This window comes from Polypterus senegalus, chromosome 11, assembly GCF_016835505.1.
Source record: "Polypterus senegalus isolate Bchr_013 chromosome 11, ASM1683550v1, whole genome shotgun sequence".
In the NCBI taxonomy this organism is placed as follows: Eukaryota; Metazoa; Chordata; class Cladistia; order Polypteriformes; family Polypteridae; genus Polypterus; species Polypterus senegalus.
This window is the reverse complement of record NC_053164.1, coordinates 141,364,326-141,383,545: the sequence shown is the minus strand read 5'-3', so window position 1 is coordinate 141,383,545 and position 19,220 is coordinate 141,364,326. Positions and strand designations below refer to the sequence as shown.

The window sequence follows — 19,220 nt, the reverse complement described above, 5'->3', positions numbered from 1 at the left end:
CCTTACGGGCTCCCGGAGGCAAAGAAAGCGGAAATAGATCTAGAAATTAGACGAATGCTGGAACTAGGGGTTATTGAAGAAAGCTATAGCCCTTGGTCTAGTCCAATTGTCCTAGTTTCTAAACCTGATGGCTCGTGGAGGTTTTGCAACGACTTCTGACGACTTAATCAGGTCTCTAAATTCGATGCGTATCCCATGCCGCAAGTGGATGATTTACTTGATTGATTAGGGAACGTTCGATTCCTAACTACTCTTGACATGACTAAAGGGTATTGGCAAGTTCCCTTAACGGACTCCGCTAAAGAAAAAAACGCTTTTAGTACGCCCAGTGGACATTGGAAATACAGGGTGCTACTTTTCAACGTCTGGTGGATACATTGCTTCGGCCCCACAATTCCCATAATGCTGCCTACTTGGATGACATTGTCATTTATTCCGGAACATGGAAGGATCATGCATCGCAGGTTAAAGCAGTGCTCTCCACACTAGCGTCAGCGGGGCTTCATATTAACCCGAAGAAATGTTTCTTCGGATTAAAGGAATCCAAGTATTTAGGCTACGTGGTGGGTGGGGGTACTGTTAAACCACAATGTAATAAAATTGATGCCATAATGAATTGGCCCCGTCCAATGAATAAGCGGCAGGTTCAAGCATTTTTAGGGTTGGCGGGTTACTATTGCCGTTTTGTACCGCACATCTTGGAAATTGCTTTGCCCTTATCGAATTTAACAAAGAAACGAGCGCCTTTAAAAGTAGTTTGGGACGATTCGGTGGACAAATCAGTGACCTGAAATTGGCCCTTACGTCAGCACCTGTGTTGAATTCTCCTAATTTTTCTATTCCTTTTATTCTCCAGACGGTGCTGAGGTACTACCTATTGGGGCGTGAGTTTACTCTGGTGACGGATCATGCTGCTTTACAGTGGATGTCCCTTCATCGGGAGTCTAACCCTTGCATCACTAGGTGGTTTTTGGATCTTCAACCTTATCGTTTCAGTGTCATTTAACGTAAAGGTTCCTTGCAAGCCAACGCAGATGCTCTCTCTCGTGTCCAAGACCTCTCGGTGCAGTTCGCCCGACCCGATGGGTCTGGGCTGGGCTGAGGGGGGGGTCATGTCACACATGTGCGATTAGGAGGCAGTCAAAGAGCCTAAAGGTGAGTGAAACATCGTGAGATAAAGGGTTGTCACGTGGTACTTACCCAAATCTCTTTTGGTCAACAGAACACCTGAAGAAAAATAGTCACTTCCGGCTCCATCAATCTACCTCACTTCCGTCCAATCATGATGACGTTGTTTCCGGTTCCTGTTTCCAACGTCACTTCCTGCCAACCATTTCCTGTACCATAATCCTGTTCTGTATAAAGCCGCCATTTTTGTCAAAGAAAGTTGTTCACTGTTTTACTTTTGGAAGCTCTGAATCATTTACATTCTTTATTGTCTGGACGACAATATATGGGGACGGTCCCCAAAACTTTGTTTTTGTTTGTGCTGTCTTCTTTGGGGAAGAATAAACACCACAATATATATATTTATTTTTTTTAATTGGAATCCATACAAAGCAATCAAGTTTTTACAAAAAGAAAAATTGAGTTAAGAACAGATCGATCCCCACCCCTGAGATAGAGAGCAAGCCAAACGTAAAATTTAAGGCTTGTAAACATACCTAAATTAATAAATTCTCTGTGCTTCATGAGCTTTTTTTAAAATATTACTGATCAAATCCTGCCATGTTTTGAAAAAGTCTACAGATCCTCTAACTGAGTATTTGATTTTTCCAATTTCAAATAATATAACACATCAGTTTCCCACTGACTTAAAGAGGAGAGTTTGGGTTCTTCCAGTTTATCAGAAAAAGTCTGCGTGCCAAAAGTGTAGTGAATGCAATCATAATTTGTCTTTCTCCACTTTAAGCCCCTCTGGAAGAACCCCAAACACAGCTCTTAATGGGTTAGGAGGGATTGTGAGTCCAAGGCTGTCTGAGAGGTAATTAAAAATTTTGTCCAGAATAATGTTAATTTGGTGCAGGCCCAGAACATGTGACCCAGTGAGGCTGGGACTTGGTTGCAACGTTCGCAGGTTGGATCATGCCCTGGAAACATTTTGAGAGTTTTAGTCGAGACAGATGTGCTCGATATATAATTTTGAGTGGTATAATTGTATGCTTTGTGCATATGGAGCTTGAGTGAATTGTCTGCATTGCTACTTTCCACTCCTTTTCTGATATATTAATTGAGAGATCTTTTCCCAGTGTCCTCTTGGATCTTTGAAAGGAAGGGATTGTAAAATGATTTTATATATTGTAGAGATGGAGTCTAAGTCCTTGAGATTGAGCAATATTTTTCCAGCATGGATGAGGGTGCAAGATGAGGAAAATCTGGAAGGTTCTGGTTAACAAAGTTCCTGATTTGAAGATAGTGAAAGAAATGTGTAGCTGGAATGTTAAATTTGGAATGTAATTGTTCATAGGATGCAAAGACGTTGTCTATATAAAGATCTCTAAGCAAGTTAATTCCAAATTTTTCCAGATATTAAAACTGCATATGTTTGTGAAGGTTGAAAGAGGTGGTTCTCTTGCAGAGGTGCCACAGATAGAAGCTTCTCCGTCTTAAAATGCTTTCTACATTGGTTCCAGATTCTAAGTGAGTGGAGCACAATTGGGTTATTAGTGTATTGCCGATAACGTGTGTTTATTGGAGCACAGAGCAAGGAATACAAAGAAGTACTGCAGGATTTTACTTCTATTGCGGTCCAAGCCTGTGTATGTTCTTCTATTTGTGTCCAGGTTCTTATCGCCTGTATATTTGCTGCCCAGTAATAAAACTGGAAGTTAGGTAGAGCCATGCCGCCTTCTGCCTTTTGTCTTTGTAGGGTCGCTCTTTTGATGCGTGGATGTTTTGAATTCCAAATAAATGAGGTTATTGTTGAATCTAATTGCTTAAAGAATGATTTATTAATGTATATTGGATGTTTTGAAATAAAAAGGAGCTTAGGAAGAATATTCATCTTAACAGTGTTAATTCTTCCAGCTAGTGTGAGATGAAGGGTTGACCATCTATGCAAGTCTTGTTTAATTTTTTCCATGCAGACGCGAAATTTTGTTGATAAAGAGCTTTATGTTTACTTGTGATGTTTACCCGAGGTATTTAAACTGTTCTGCAATGATAAAAGGTAGGGTGTCTAATCTAATATTATATGCTTGAGAATTCACTGGAAAGAGTACACTTTTATTCAGATTAATTCTGAGACCAGAGATCTTTTGAAATTCTGTGAGTGCTGCTAAGACTGCAGGCACAGAATTTTCTGGGTCCGATATATACAGTACCATATCATCTGCATATAATGAGATTTTCTGTTCCAGTCCTTCTCTGCTAATCCCCTTTATCTGATCAGTATTTCGACAATGTATTGCCAGTGGTTCAATGGCAATGCAAACAGCAGCGGTGACAAGGGCATCCTTGTCTAGTGCCACGTTCTAGTTTAAAGTAGTCTGAGCAAATGTTGTTGATGCAAACTGAAGCTTCTGGGTTAGTATACAGTAATTTAATCCATGCACAAATGTTGGGCCAAACCCAAACTTCTCCAATGTAGTAAAAGGTATTTACCATTCAATCATGTCGAATGCTTTTTCTGCATCCAACGATAATAATATTTCTGGGGTGTTTGATTTAGTTGGTGAGTATATTACATTAAACAGGCGTGAAGATTTGAAGATAAGTGTCGGCCCCTAATAAATCCAGTTTGGTCTTGTGATATTACGAGGGAGCACTTTCTCCATCCTTCTAGCTATGATTTTAGAGAGTATTTTAACGTCGTTATTCAGAAGTGAAATTGGTCTGTATGATGCACATTGTAATAAGTCCTTATTTTGTTTTGGAAAACAGTGATTAGTGCTTGGCGAAAGGTTTGTGGAAGAGATTGGTTATCTCTGGCTTCTGTAAATGTTGCTAATAGGAGGGAGCTAGCTGAGCGGAGAATTTCTTGTAAAACTCTGCAGGGTAGCCATCAGGGCCTGCTGCTTTCCACCTTGGAGTGACTTTATAGCATCTAGTAATTCTGATAAACAGAGGTTTATCAAGTTCCTCCACACTAAAAGCGTCTATTTGTGGTATCTGTAATGTATCCAGAAATGCATTAGATTGTGTATTGTCTTCTTTAAACTCAGTAGTATATAGGAATTTATAGTAGTCTCTGAAAGTGTGCATTATATTTTTGTGTTCGATGATTTTATCTCCGTTCGTGTTGGTAATTACGAGATTGCGTTGCACTTCTTGCTTGTGAATTTGTTGAGCTAAAAGCTTATTAGCTTTCTCTCCATGTTCATAATAATGATGTCTGGATTTGTAAATTAGTTGTTCAGTTTCTTTAGTTGTCAAGAGGTTTAATTCTGAATGTAGAGCCTGCCTCCTCTATGTAGAGTCTGCTTGGTAGTCTGGCATGTTCTTCATCTATTTTAGTAATTTCGCTTTTTATCTCTGCTACTTTCTTGGCTTCGGATTTATTTCTGTGGGAAAGATATGAGATAATCTGTCCTCTTAAGAAGGCCTTAAGAGTTTCCCAGAGTATTCCTGCAGAGATCTCGAGATGTATTTGTCTCTAGAAAGAATTTGATTTGTTTGGATATAAATTCAGTACAATTCCTCAGCTAATAGAAGCGGTTGAGCCATCTGCGGGTGAGTGTATGGGGCTTAGTAATTTAGCTCCAAGATCATAGGTGCATGGTCAGAAATAACAATAGCATCGTATTTGCAAGATTTAATCTTAGGCAAGAAGTTATTGTCTATAAAGAAGGTAATCAATCCTTGAGTAGCAATGATGTACTGGTGAGTAGAAAGAATATGTTCTTGAATTTGGGTTTAAAAACCTCCAGGGATCTGATAAGTTGTGATCAGTTATAAACTTTGTAATTATCTTTGCGGTGTTAGATGCTTCCCCTGTGGAGGAAGTCCTATCTAAAAGTGGATTTAGAACACAATTAAAGTCCCCAGCCATTATAACTTTATGAGTGTTCAGATTGGGAATGGATGCAAATAAATTTTGTATAAATTCCTTATCATCAACATTAGGTGCATAAACATTTATCAAAATCATTTTACAGTTAGATAAGTCTCCCATGACCATTACATATCTCCCTTCAGGATCCAATACTACATCTGATGCTACAAATGGTACTGTTCTATGTATGAGAATTCCCACACCTCTAGTTTTCTTTGTAAAACTAGAATGGAACATTTGGCCAGTCCAGTCTTTTGCAGCGGAACTGATCCTTGCTTAGTAAGTGGGTTTCCTGTAAAAATACTATTTTAGCATTTAGACCTGTTAGGTGAGAGAGTACTTTCTTTCTCTTTAATTTGTGATTCAGGCCTTTAACATTCCAGCTTACGAAGTTAACTGTCCCATCATGGAGACACTGATTCTGAGTTTTTGATGTCATTTTATAGTCTTAACTGGAAGTGAGACAGTTTAGGTCTTAATTTCCTATTTCCCCTAGAGTTGTTGCCATGCAGCTTATTATTACGTTGGTAGTTATAATTATAAAGATTAATAGAATAGATTAGGTATAGATCAAGCCTACTCTCTTTCTCTCCCCTTAACCCCCACCCTCCCTTTTGCCTCCCCAAATGAGGCTAAAACCCACTTCACACAGTCCCAGTCCTCTGACATACCCAGAGACAGAGCACGTCCAAAGCAAAACAAGCCCCAATGCAGCGGCGTTTAAGGATTAAAAGATAGAGATATCTATTACCAATATAGTCTTTAAAAAAGAAAAAAAAGAATTTTGCACTTAAAATATATATATAGTCTTCAGCAATTTTAGTGCATTAAGATGATACACCCAGATAATAAACCTGGGTGATGGTGTTAAAGATGTGTCCAGAATAAGCATAACAAGTCTTAATGCAGTAATAGCAATAACAATAAACCAAGGGTATGATATTGAACAGTCTCGTTTATATTTATATTTATATATATATTGTAATCCCCTTACATACAAACCTTCAAGTTATGAACTTTCAAAGCTGCAAACGTGCTTGTCCAACAAATTAAAAATTATTTCAATAAGTGAAAAATTAAAAATTGTACTGTAACTTCAAATTTTGTGGCAGTGCATAAGTTATTTGGTATGTCTGCTGCTCGGCAGAACGCAGAACCCACGTTATTATTGCTTACATTCTCAATCGGGTGCGTGCATCCTCTACAAGTGGTTGTAGTTTTGGCTGTAATTCTGTTAACATTGAGTTAACACGCTTTATTTCAAGCCCAAGATGTCTGGAATTAAGCCCAAAAGCAGCGTTAACGTACTGCTAAGAAGCACCAGGCGATAACGATGGAAACAAAAGTGAAAATAATTGAAAGAGTAGAGCTCTTCAAGCATCAGCACAATACTAAAGAACAAGGACAAGGTCATGGAACATAGATCATGGTATATATTTGTTGCTGCGTATGCCAGGTCGCTAGCTGTAAGTGAGTCTACTAAGATCAGCTGACTTAAAACATGAAAAAGCAAGAACTTGGTTGTTTGTTGTGAAAATGCACTCAAAATCAATGCAAAAATATTGTGTGTAAATAATATGTGGGTTACAGACTTACACAAGAGAGAAGAAGGTCCAGATTTCCAAAAAAAGATCAGTTTTATTGTCATCTCAAAGTTATCCAAACGGGAGCCATCTCTTCAGCACTCTCAGGAACCCCAGTATGCATGTAGTGATGCTGTTGACATCTTGCAGTCGCTCCCTTCTCAGATAAAAAAAAAAGTATACAGCAAATGAACACGCGGCCAAGTTAGTGGCCAGTTTTAAATGTTCTCCGCATCAACCAGCAGGCGACAGACACGTTACATGGCAAGCCTCTGAATTTGCAGTTGCAATGGCGGTGGAGAAGCAATCCCTTCCTGCATCAACAGAGTTTCAGTGTACATCGCAGCTGCGGGATTTACAGGGTTTCAGAAATCTCGCAATCAAAATATTAACTTTTAAAATCTATTTTTATATACAGTATAGTACAAAATAAGGTACAAATAATATGTTTTTAATAACAGTTGAGGAGAGAGACGCATTTTAGACCTGCATACGTAGGCTTGTTCGCTAGCGGTAAACGAGTCTACTGTACCGAGATCAGCTGATAGAGAACAAAGGGAATAAAAAATAAAAATAATTACCAAAGAATTTGGGCACCTGTCAATATGAAAGCCAAGTTGACATCAAAATGTGACACCATCCAATATGGTTGTACAGCTTTTATTTGGTGTGGACCAGAAGGGATGGGGCGTCTTTCGGTTCTGTGCCTTCAAGTGGCACTTTCTTCAGGCTGTGCAGAAAGACAAGTTTGTTAGTGGCAGTGCCCTTTCTTGTCCTGGGGTCATACTACTTACTTCATGTGAGCCAGGAAGATGACCCTCAGGCACACATGTGATATTTGTGCCTGGGACATGAATTTATCTTGATGACTGATCACATCCCACTCCATTGGTTCTGCTCCCATAAGGATTCCAATGACCAGATTACCTGGTGGTTTAACACTTTGCAACCTTATAAATTCCCGTTTCTACAAAGGAAGGGATCCCTTCAAACAAAAGCTGATGTCCTATCTTGGGTCCACAACCTCTCGGTAAGGTCCTCCGCCAGGACCACTTACCACAGCAAAGCCAGGAAGATAATACCCAGGCACACATACATAACAATATATATAGAAAGGACGATTTCTCCCTTTTCACCTGCGAAAACCGAGCAGCCACCAGGAGGGGGCAAATGACCCAATTGCAGTGTCCAGTGCTCTCTCCATACTTCTGGTCAGGACTCTATGAAGCCCCAAAAGTTGCTTTTTATAATGCCGTTGAGCACACTTTTTGTTTAACGCTTTGCATCAATTAAGTGGTGACACCTGGTTGATGTCCCAACATTTTGAAGTGGCTTGTGTAATTCTGTCCACTCTGCCTTAATATATACTGCTCAAAATTGAGATCTGATGTGTTTTCAAAGTGTTCCTTTAATTGTTTTGAGCAATTTACATATACATATATATAAATATATATATAATCCAATGTCTGTCTGTCTGTCTGTCTGTCTGTCTGTCTGTCTATCTGTCCAGTTTTCACGTGAGAACTACTTCACGGATTTAGATTGGGTTTTTTTCTATAATTTGCTTGAACATTGATTATGCGACTCACTCATCATGCTAAGAATCATAGTTTTCTTGCAGGAGTGATATATTCGTGCTAATCCAAGACAGAGGCTGTGGGCTGTTGGGAGGGAGAAACATGGCGTAAGGTGTGGGGAGCTGGGCAGGGCCCTCCTCGCTGTCCTGTTTTACTACTACATGGGCGGAGCTGCCTAGTTTTATATATATATAAAGTAACAAAATATACATTGTATCTCCAAAACACATAGAGATGGTAGGAAATGTTGGGGTCCAGGATGGGATCCTACTTAATGTAAACAGATATCTACACAAAAATGGAAAGTGTGCAGGAGGAAAACGCAAGACATTGAAACCACTGCATAAGTAGGTTGGCTTTCCATCAAGTAATACCTCAAAATTATGGAAGTCTGTCTTACTCTGATGCATATCCACTAAGGACCAGCCAGACCAGAAGGGTGGAGATGATGTCTGCAGCTGTCAGTGGCCTTTTCCTCTGTTCTAAAGACAAAAAAGGAGTTGCAATTATCAACTGTGTTGCTCCATCACCCTTCACTGGGGTTCTTACCTGAGAAAAGCCTCTTAAGCTCTCCCGAAAATTATGTGTTTGACGATAATATAAACAAATACTTGCAAATATTTATTTTATATATTATTGTAGGTAGTTGTATACATATACAGTTTGCTGCATTGCTCTGTGTGTGTGTGTGAGTATGTGATTATTTTGTTGGTGTTGTATTATTGTCAACTGTTCTGTGGAGACATGCAAGTAAGAATTTCATTGCACTGAGTACATATGACAATAAATTTGACTTGAGTATATAATGACTCATTGTAAGGCTGAATCGAAGATTTCTTCCACATAAACCAACAACTGTGCAACATGAGTGCCTATACTTTAGGTCCGTGCATAGGTCACTTGCATAATAATATAGAATAATTATAAAATGGCCCAAAAGTGTAAGAGAAATCATTTTATCTTCTGTGCAGTTTAGGTAAAGGCAAAATATTCTAAAATAATACTCTTTTCTAAAAACCAGCTAAGTGATTACACAATTGTAATCCAAAAGCCATGTGACACTAAAGTACATGTAAACAGAAATATCTATTTAATTGAAGGGTAACAAAATACTATTTTGCTGCAAAAGGTGGAATTAGGAAACATTATTTTATTAAAAAGAAACACAAACATCAGTATGGAAAAACTAAGGTAGCAGAAAATACAAACAATTAACAATGAAGGAGAAAAAAAGCAGACAGTCCTCAGTCCTTTAGAAAAGCAAAGTTAATATTTAGCTGACTAAGATCAACTGCTTCTGAACTAACCCTTAGCATCCAACAATATGATATGGCACACATTAATTGAATGACTTGAAGAAGAATCTTGATCAAGGAGTCAGTGCCCAGTGCTACAGAAAGCAAGGCACCAAGATGATAAAAAATGGTTTTAATTTTAGAGAACTAATGAATACTAAATAGTAGGTCTTATGTCTAATTTCTAAGGCTAAGAAGAATGAAACTGTGCAAACATTAGGTTCTCTGTATCTGAAAGCACTATCTCTTACATATTTAATTCTTATAATGTTCATCTGCCCTTGGAATTATAAGAATTCCTGCTTCTTCCAACCAATCTGAATTGCAGGAATTGCAGGAATTCATAACTTTGTTGTGCTTTGGGTATGAGCTTTCAGTTTTCTTCTCTTGTATTTAATCTCCATGTAATGAGTTCTTGTCTATCCTCTGACAAAGAGTTAGTGTGTTCCATCAGTATCTTCTGGTCATTTTTCTTTTATAAGCTACCTAATTTATTTGCTTATTCTCGGCACATTCATAATACTAATAAAGGTAATTTTAAAAAAAGTTTAAAAATAAACAATCATTCGTCCAATGTTTAAGTCTATAAAACAGTGAATTCTTAATGCAACAGGAGCAACATCACTGTTCAACTGTACGTGACTGAAAGCACCTATTATGTTTTCAATGCTATCACCTAAGGACAGAATATGAAGAATGAAGTGTATGGGCATCATCACAGAGCCATGTAGGACAACATAGCTAATTATAAACAGGGATGATAAGTATGAGTAGAAGTCATTTTATCATGCCAAACTTAATGCTTAATGCAAACAGTAAAGTTTGCCTGAACATAATAAGACAGAAGCTCCTGTGTAATTTGTATGATAAAAAGACTTATCTTTGGCAATAAGGGGCTAATCTTTAAATTGCTCTATCAGTAAATATTAAGGAGGCCCAATCAGTCTGAGCCTTTGAAGATGGAAGCCCCATTGTGATAACATACAGTATAAGAGATATATTAACGATTTATTATTCCTTTGCTCAATGATCATTTTTGCTGGTTTTCATTTGGCAATCTGCACAACAGAAATCCACTTTAAAGTGTAGTATAAAAAAATGAACTGGATTGTCAAGGAGCTTTAAATTGTTTACTTACCACTGCTACTAGATTGTCTTGGGTGTGACGTTAAACTGCATTTCTCCCTGCACACAGACCTATACTGTGCATGGAAATCATGGGATTTGGTGGCAGGACTGGCACTCCAGCCACCATAAAAAAAACTTCATGCAGCACTGAGATGACAGACAGGACTCCTTTCTGCTATTTTGGGAGTAGCTCTGCTGCAGCTGCCCATAGGAGGGCAGCTTGCATTATGAAAGGGATGAGTGAAAGCCCTCTGAAGCCTCATCCCCAGAAGAGTCAAAATCATTGGAGATCCAATTGGGTCAAACCTTTTGGGTATCGGAAATGTGGTGCTGATGCTAATTTGGCTGTGGGGCATTTGTTGGTGAAGAGTGATTCACTAATCTTAACTTTGCTGACGATGCTGTGATCTTCGCGGAGTCAATGGAGGCTCTGATCGGTCCTCTTGGGCACAACTGTCAGTACAACAACAACAACAACATTTATTTATATAGCACATACAAATAATGCAGCTCAAATTGCTTTACATGATGAAGAAAGAGAAAAAAGACAAGATAAATAAGAATTAAAATAAGTAGTGTGTCTGTCTGCAGAGGGAGTATCAACCTTGTCGAGAGGTTTACAGTACATCCCTCGCTAGTGACATTCATGTCTTTGTAGACAGTAGTTGGATTGGGAGAGAATGGGGGGCCATGAGGTTGCTGGAAAGGGGTGTGTGGAGCTCCCACTATCTTTGCAAAGGGACGAAAGTCCAAGTCTTTAGAGTCCTGGTGCTTCCTGTTTTGCTATGTGGTTGCGAGACATGGACATTATCCAGTGACCTGAGACAAATACTGGACTCCATCGGTACTGTGTCCCTTCGGAGAATCCTTGGCTACTGCTGATTTACTTTTGTGTCAAATGAGTGGTTTCTTATGGAGTACCGAATGAGGCACATTACCTGAATTGTAAGGGAGCATTAGCACGGCTCTAAGGCTATGTGGTGTGATTCCCTGAGCGTGATCCGGCTTGCAGGATCCTCATTATTGAGGACTCAGGCAGTTGGACCAGGCCAAGGGGATGCCCATGTAACACCTGGCTGCTGTAGATGGACGTTCATTTCTGGAGGGTGTGACTGTCTGCCTGAGGGGTTTCCAACCTGGATCCAAGGTTGTTTCATTTTGTGGTGGGGGCAGCAACATGCTGTACCACTGCATGCTCCCCAACCTGTCCTGACCTGACAAGCCACAATCATTTTTAGTGTAAAATTACTTATGTTCTGTTCATTTTGAAAGACAGAAAAGATTCCTAACAAGATGTTTTCAAAACAAAATCACTCCTATGGAATAAATTGACAAATTTTATTACTTTAATAATGCATGAAGAATCTGGTCAGCAATAAATCTAACTAATAATCATCATCGGATTAAGAGATTAAGTTAACAGAACCCCTGCAACAGTTTGAGAGAGCCTCAAAAACACAGGAGGTTGGTTTGTCCCTGCTAGAGTAATAAAATTATTTTCATGCATACTTGAGAAGCCTTTTCAAAAGCCTGTAATATTTTCATGACAGGTGTTGGTATTGAAAATTTAAAGATATGGCATAAAACTATTTAAAAGGTGTGTCCTGCTAAGCTTTATCTAATATGTCATGTTTGAACCACTCAAAATCACTAAATTATTCTGACAAGAAACAACATTTAGATAGGTAAATAAAGATCCTATGTGTAACGTCATGCTAGCTGAAGTGCCAAAAAATCTGAGTGTCTATTACTTAAACTATGTCATGTCTTTCTTTTTTAGCCATGTCTTCCAATCTAATTCTCACAGTAGAAGTCAAGTGGTGTTAAAGTGCAATAGATTGGAGGCCAGAGAGATTTGCCAGGATTATGTTGTGTGATGCAAATGAGATTTTGATGCAAATATTGCTAAACATAATTCCTTCTGGCTCCAGGAAATGACAGATGAGAAGGCTGTATCATAGCCCATGGGATGAAATTCGACTGATCTCTGGTAATTCTGTCTTTCAGAAAATCAGATTATCTCTCATTTACTCTCACCAAACATTTTCATTCACTCTCTCAGCCTCTCTTCTACACATTTATCGCACTTGAGAGTTATATAGAATAAAGTGTCTTCCAAAACCCCATGGGCCAGCTTATGCTGATCTCGTTAATAAAGAAACGTTTGCCAGCCACAAATGGATGTTAATCGTTCACAGTTTAACCAGTAATTAAATGTATTGGTTCTAAGGAAATGGAGGAGTACATCAGCACCATAGAAAGCCCTACTGTTTTACTGTTTTTATATTTCTCTTATAGACTTCTTTATGTATTTGCATTTTTTTCAGTACTGTACAAGTTTAATGCAACCATTTTCAGGGACAAAGGCCACTGTAATAAGATTCAGTGGGCAGAGACAGTTTGACTTTTTTTCTTTGTCTGCTTCTGTGACCTTCTTTTTTATATTGAGTGAAACTATTATGATCAGATTAGCTGAAAAAAAACCTGGTCACTGATGGCCTTCAAGATTGCATATACCCAGCTCTGCATTGTAGCTCCTCAGAATAATGCTTTTAATAGTTATACACCATGTATTTGCACTTTTTGTATATGTTGAAATGTCAGCATGGGTCTGTAATAATGAGAAAAGATGGATTTCCAGAGGTTTAACCATTTATAAATAATGAGCAGATCTACACCCTTACCTCGATCCATTCATTTTTTGAAACATCTTATCTAGTTCACAGTTGCGGAATCAAGTGAATGGCTATAAACAACCCCTGAAAGGATATCATGCTGCTTGTACCATCAAATATGCTCCTACTGACTCTCCAACCAAACAGAAGAAGTTTCTGTCTCAGGACTCCAAGCACTTTTATTATTCAGTATTAAACAACAAAACATACTGTGAATAGAACAATAGTGCATTTGATTGTATTGTCGAGAGCTACAGAGTATTTAATTCTAATGCCAGCCTGGACTCTGTCTATGTAGAGTTTGCTTTCACCAACCAAACCCCCAACGTGTCTACTTTGGTTTTCTGTCACATCCAAAAGTTTGGCCATAGATGAGTAAATGTAGATGTGTGCATTAAGGGTACTATATGATTGACTGGTATGTCATTCAGGTTTAAATTGTGTTATAATTCTGCAATAAATGTAGCTTTTCATTGGACTTTCCCTAGGATAGTCTTTTTATTTTAATGTTTAAGCACTAAAGCTGCACATAAGACTCCAGATATGACCTCATAAGTGCTTTTTGCAGATTACACGTAACTTCTCTAGACTTAAACTCACAGTTTTATATAATTATTCTATTAGCTTTTTTGATCTGTTCCATGCACTGTCTGAAGTTGGACAGTAAGCGATCCAATAGGACTTCAAAGGCATTTCATAAGATGTACATAGTTTATTTCAACACTATATCTTAACATATATTCATGTGTGGTAGGCCCTGTTTCCAGCACTGCTTCTCTAATAGACTCTAACAGCCCTAAACTGGATTAAGTACTTTTTTGAAAGTTATTTTTCATCCGTGCTGATATAACTGTTTATATTTATAAAGACTCCTTCGACATTTTACATTTTAAATCATATTTCATCTCAGGTGTATCTGTAAGACTCAGTCTGACGCCAGTATTTGCTAGTTCAGATCATTTTATTTTACGGATTACTTTTGGCAAAATGGCTAACCCAGTTCTGTACAGCTGCCACGAATCTCTGACACTGACAATTCCTCAAGAGTTTTTGAAAGTGGAAGGATAAGGTGCTATTGAATGGTTTTGGTTCTTCCTCATAAAACTAGCAGTGATAATACAACTGGATCTGCATTGACCGTTAGTTAGCACACTCTTATCGTCCACGACCCTTTTAAAATCCATTTACCTGTGACACAAATTAAGGTAACAATTTTAAAAATCTCGAATTGGCAAGACACCCATTTTTTTATGTAAATATTTCAGGCTGAACGGCTTCGGTATTCAGGGATTTTCTCAGATTTGTGGAAATGTTCGAGGTATAAATCCCTTTCAATGAGATGTCCATCGGCCATTGACTCCCTAGCTTCTAGCACTCGATTTATAAACGGCAGAGGTAAAACCCCGGTTTGTGCGGCTCGGAATATGAGTAATTGCTGCAATTTTCGACATAGCTGCGCGCACATTTAAAATGGTGTAGTACAAATAACAGTCCTTTTTGCGTTACAGTCCAGCGCGTGGAGAAACGAGTAGGGCACTCAAACGTAATTAACTGTTTTAATAGAAATCACACGCTGCCATTGTGTGTTGGGGGAGACGCATACGTCAAAGCAGCCTACCACAACTGCCATATAAATGTAGTCTTACTCTAATCCCCCATTTCACTTTCGCGTGTTCCGTTGTTCATCTTAACAGTTAACCCCTGTCTTGAGAAGGGAAGCACATACCCGATCCGCTGATTCTGTGTGGGAATGTCATATTGTCATTTATACGCTCGCGCGCTCATGAACGCCATGCTCGCTACTGTCAGGAGACCTCATCCACGCGCGCGCGCGCAGTATTTCCGTGTGGGATTCGCACACGCGCGCGCAAACCTCACAGTTAAGATACCGCGGACCCTGGCACTACCGACCCATTCCGGTCCATCCAAGCCCGGTCGCCCTCTCATCGTGAAGATGTGTTCCCTTTGTGTAGCGTGAAAGACGGTGACCAAGTGCTGGAGCTTCGCTTGAGTCCTGCCGGTAAGTGTTCACAGGCAGGACGGAAACAATTATCTGCCTCGTAGTGCATCCTTTCTTATTGTCTTTTGATTTGGAATTCACGAAGGCTTAGGGCGCGAAGCCGTACGCCACCGTGGGGAGATTGGAGCGGGGGGTGTAAGATGTTTCTCCGCCTTTCAGTGTAATGCCCCCCTTCCCAAGCATCCTGCATCCGTGAGAACGGTGCTGATGCAATTTACTTTTATATTTGGTTGTTGACCTCATATATGTAACATTTATGTTGGCAGTATAAGGTAACGTAAGAGCAGTGACAAAAAAAAACACGAAATGCATAATATACAGTTTGAGCATATTCTGGCAAATCAAAAAGCAAGGCTCGATTCAAGAGTAACAATTTATAGTAATTCACCATTTTAACATTGTGTCATTACCAATGAACTAAACCGCCCTCTTCAAGCAAAAAAGAACTGAACTTAAGGCTGTCATTGTAGCAGTGTGGCTCACTCAGATGGCGCATCATTAAATCCCGTCTGAATCCCATTCTCTCTCACTTTGGTTTAAAGTTAAGACTGCATAAACAACAAGATCGGGATTAGCTAAACTATAGAAAACATCTTCCGCACTCATTTTTATAACACTTAGTTAAATATATAATTGCTGTTTTGTATGCATGTATGTTTTGGCTGTTATGCACTATACTGTACAAGAATTAGTTTAAATTCTTTGCTAAACACATACTGAAAATTAAAAAAGAATTCTGATGTTAAAATTATGTATATATATACATATAAAACCTACGTTTAATATAAACAATAGTAAAGAATCCGTTTTTAAATAAATTTCCTCAGTTATTGTGGGTATGGATAATCACATAGCCATACATTTTAAAATCCATTTAATCCTATTCATTGTCACAGGGCTAGGAGCATATTCTAGCAGCATCAACTGCAAAGCTGGAACCAGCCCTTAAAATAAAAATAATAAAATAGTAATGATAATAATGTTTATTTATATTGCAATTTTTTTAAAAGTTAAAAAATTGTTTCCATAATGCACGCATGTAATCTCACACAAATATAAAAATTTACAAAACAACATGAAAAAATATGAAAAGGTATAAGGTAGAATTAAAATTTAGTTGAAATAAAAGGCCTTCTTAAGCAAGTTTTACGAAGAGAGTTAAAGGAAACACATACTCAGCAAGTCTATGTTCCCCTGGCAAGTCGTTCCAGAGCAGAGGCAGAGATTCTCAGACTATAAAGGTCAGAGACCCTTTAATCTTTAAACTCATTCTAAGAACTGCCAAAATGTTCTTGCCAACAGAAGAACACCGGCTGCAAATGATAATGAAGAGGTATGCATAGTCATGCACACACCCACACTCTTTAATACAATGATATTTAAAAGTTGCCTGTAAAACCAATGTGCATGTCCCTTGGGTACCCAGTGAAAGCACCCTTGTAAATACAGGAACAGAGAAAATGGGCAAACTCCACACAGAGTGGCTGGACCAGGATCTAAAGTGATTGCCATAGATAGCATTGTGAGCCACTAGTGCTAACCACTGTGCCACCACACTACTCTAACTATATAGCTCAACATTTAAATTGTTGGTGCTGTTTAATTATTGCTCTTGGTTTAACAGAAGCAACAGAAAAGGGTTATCTTTAGAACTGAATTTATGTCAAGGATATTATTTTAAATACATGTTTATCATCTGATATTAACATGATTAATGCCCAATGATCACAAAGAGAAATTTCTGCATGACTGCAGCCAATTAATAAAAAGAACACAAAAAACTACAGAATGTACTTAAAGTTCTGAACAATATTGTTTCCAGAATTACTCTTGTAATTATTCATATAGATAATGATATATAACCCACCATTCTATGAGTCTTTCTAACATTTGTTTAGCAGCAACAAGTTCAAGGGGACATTATTTTCAGTTTATAACGTCTGCTTTTATGCTTTAAACCTTGCAAACTTGTAATGGATAAAATGGGTTCAAAAAATGTATGAATGGATGGATGAATTGTCACATCAAAAGAAATATTAACATTTTTTTGCACAGAAATTATTTATTTTGTAGCTATCCTTCCTAATAGGAGGCATGTGTAAAAGAACTGGTTAATTGTAAGATATGTTAATATGTTGCATCCTAAACAATGTTAGTGTTCCTAGTCAGAATTCTCAACTGGAATACCTCTACAAGTCAGATTTCCTACTTGGAAACTCAGGGCTGGCCTGTTAAGTCTGAGTTTGTCCGACTTCAGATTATGACGTCAATTGAAAATGGTAACATACACCATGAACGTTTGCGAAAGCAGTAGCATTATACTGTTTATCAGCACTCTTATTTGTGTCAAATTAAAACAGTTTAACATACGGTTCTGTCCAACCCTCTATCTGGACATGTTGTTATGGTGTTTGATGTGCAAAATACGTTGTTCAGTAGTTGTCTGCATTCTGAAAGAGCAAGCAAAAGTGCAGGTGTCTGTTTTGTTTTTCTGAATGTTTAACTGGAACTTGGTCAACTTGGGTGTGACGTCATTCCCAGCTCTGACATCCATCTTCTGGACTAAATGGAATGCAGTATAATGAGCAGAAAATGCTCAGAAGTTATTATACAGCAAAGTTAAACCCTGGTGGGGGTAATACAGTTTTGTACAAAGTCAAGGAAATGTTTCCAATAGTTGATGTTTAGATTAAAGTAGTGCATCCTGTGTCATTTTCTTTAAGAGCATATTTGTCATGGAAATGTAGAGATAGCACCATAAGGTATTGGACTTTAAGGATAACCACTGACTTGGTTTACATTATTGTTAAATGGTCATCTTAATGGCAGTGTGCGCCAAGAAGAGTAGGTACAGCTGGATGGAAATTCTTTGGAAAGCAAGTCATGCATACAGTTTTCAGGGATGAGCAGATTTACTGTACCTGGTATAGAAAAGTTTGTAGGTTGTCTACTTGTCAGAGTGGGACAGATTCCAGTTGTCTTCGGTCTTCAAGTTGCAGTGAAAGAACGACTTGTTCCATTCAGAGGAACGAGTCGTAATGTTCATGTCTGGAAGCCTTTCTACTGTTATTTTTCTTGTTTCTCTAAACTCAGAGAAAAGAATAGCTTTTTTTTAATGTCAAAAGGCTTTTTTTTTGTTTCCCACTGCCTAAAAAGAAGTAGAATGTGGTCCTCATTAGTACTTACACAAGGATGCTGAGCTTTGTGGTCACACAAACTAGCTATGATCCTTGACTACAACCACAACAAAGGTGAAGTGGCCAATATAGACAAGGGACGTACAGGTGTACGATAATGACTGCCCACTGGCCTTTAGATGTTTTTTATAACACAATTGATGTGACTACTTACAATGTATTTGACATGAGGGCAATGTCAGTACTACCTGGTTGACTGACAGACAGAAGAAAAAGAGGGTATTTCTGGAGCAATAGGGAAAGGTGCTTTTGACTCTTCACATTCAAAGAAGACAATTGCACCCCCAGTATTATTGTTGAAATATGGTGCCCTGAATCTGGCTCTGGGTACTTCTGCTGATGCATCCAGGTGTAGTCTGGAGGTGAAGATGATATTTCTTTCCCTTAACAATGACTGTAAAAAAATAGCACAAATGACTGAAAATGTGAAAAATACACATTTTTTTCTAGGGTTGTATATTGCTGTACCTGTTTTACAGAAAACTCTCCTTCTGTTTCATACCTGACAGTAGATGCCAAATGTTATCTGGTCTCTTTTTGCCTGTCTAGAACATCACCTCTTCTTCAGCTGTTTGTCCACCCTATTGTTTTATTTGCTGCTGCTTGCCTCAACAATCGCTTCTGCTCTGTTATTCATTTGCATAACGTATACTTTCAGTGCATGTAAGTTAGCATAATATTAGTAAATATCGACAAATGAAAAAAAAAGTGAGATTTTGGAGTATTTAGTTTTTCTAGGGTTTTTAACCCCT

At 38.3% G+C, this 19,220-nt stretch overlaps 1 protein-coding gene across 1 annotated transcript in view; it reads left to right on the top strand.

Moving 5' to 3' along the window:
- Positions 1–15,138: 15,138 nt before the first annotated feature.
- abcc9 (ATP-binding cassette, sub-family C (CFTR/MRP), member 9) overlaps positions 15,139–19,220 on the top strand; it is a 229,194-nt gene continuing 225,112 nt past the window's right edge. The window contains exon 1 of the mRNA XM_039769708.1: positions 15,139–15,271. The gene's annotated coding sequence lies outside the window, so the exon portion shown is untranslated. The remainder of the gene's footprint in view (positions 15,272–19,220) is intronic.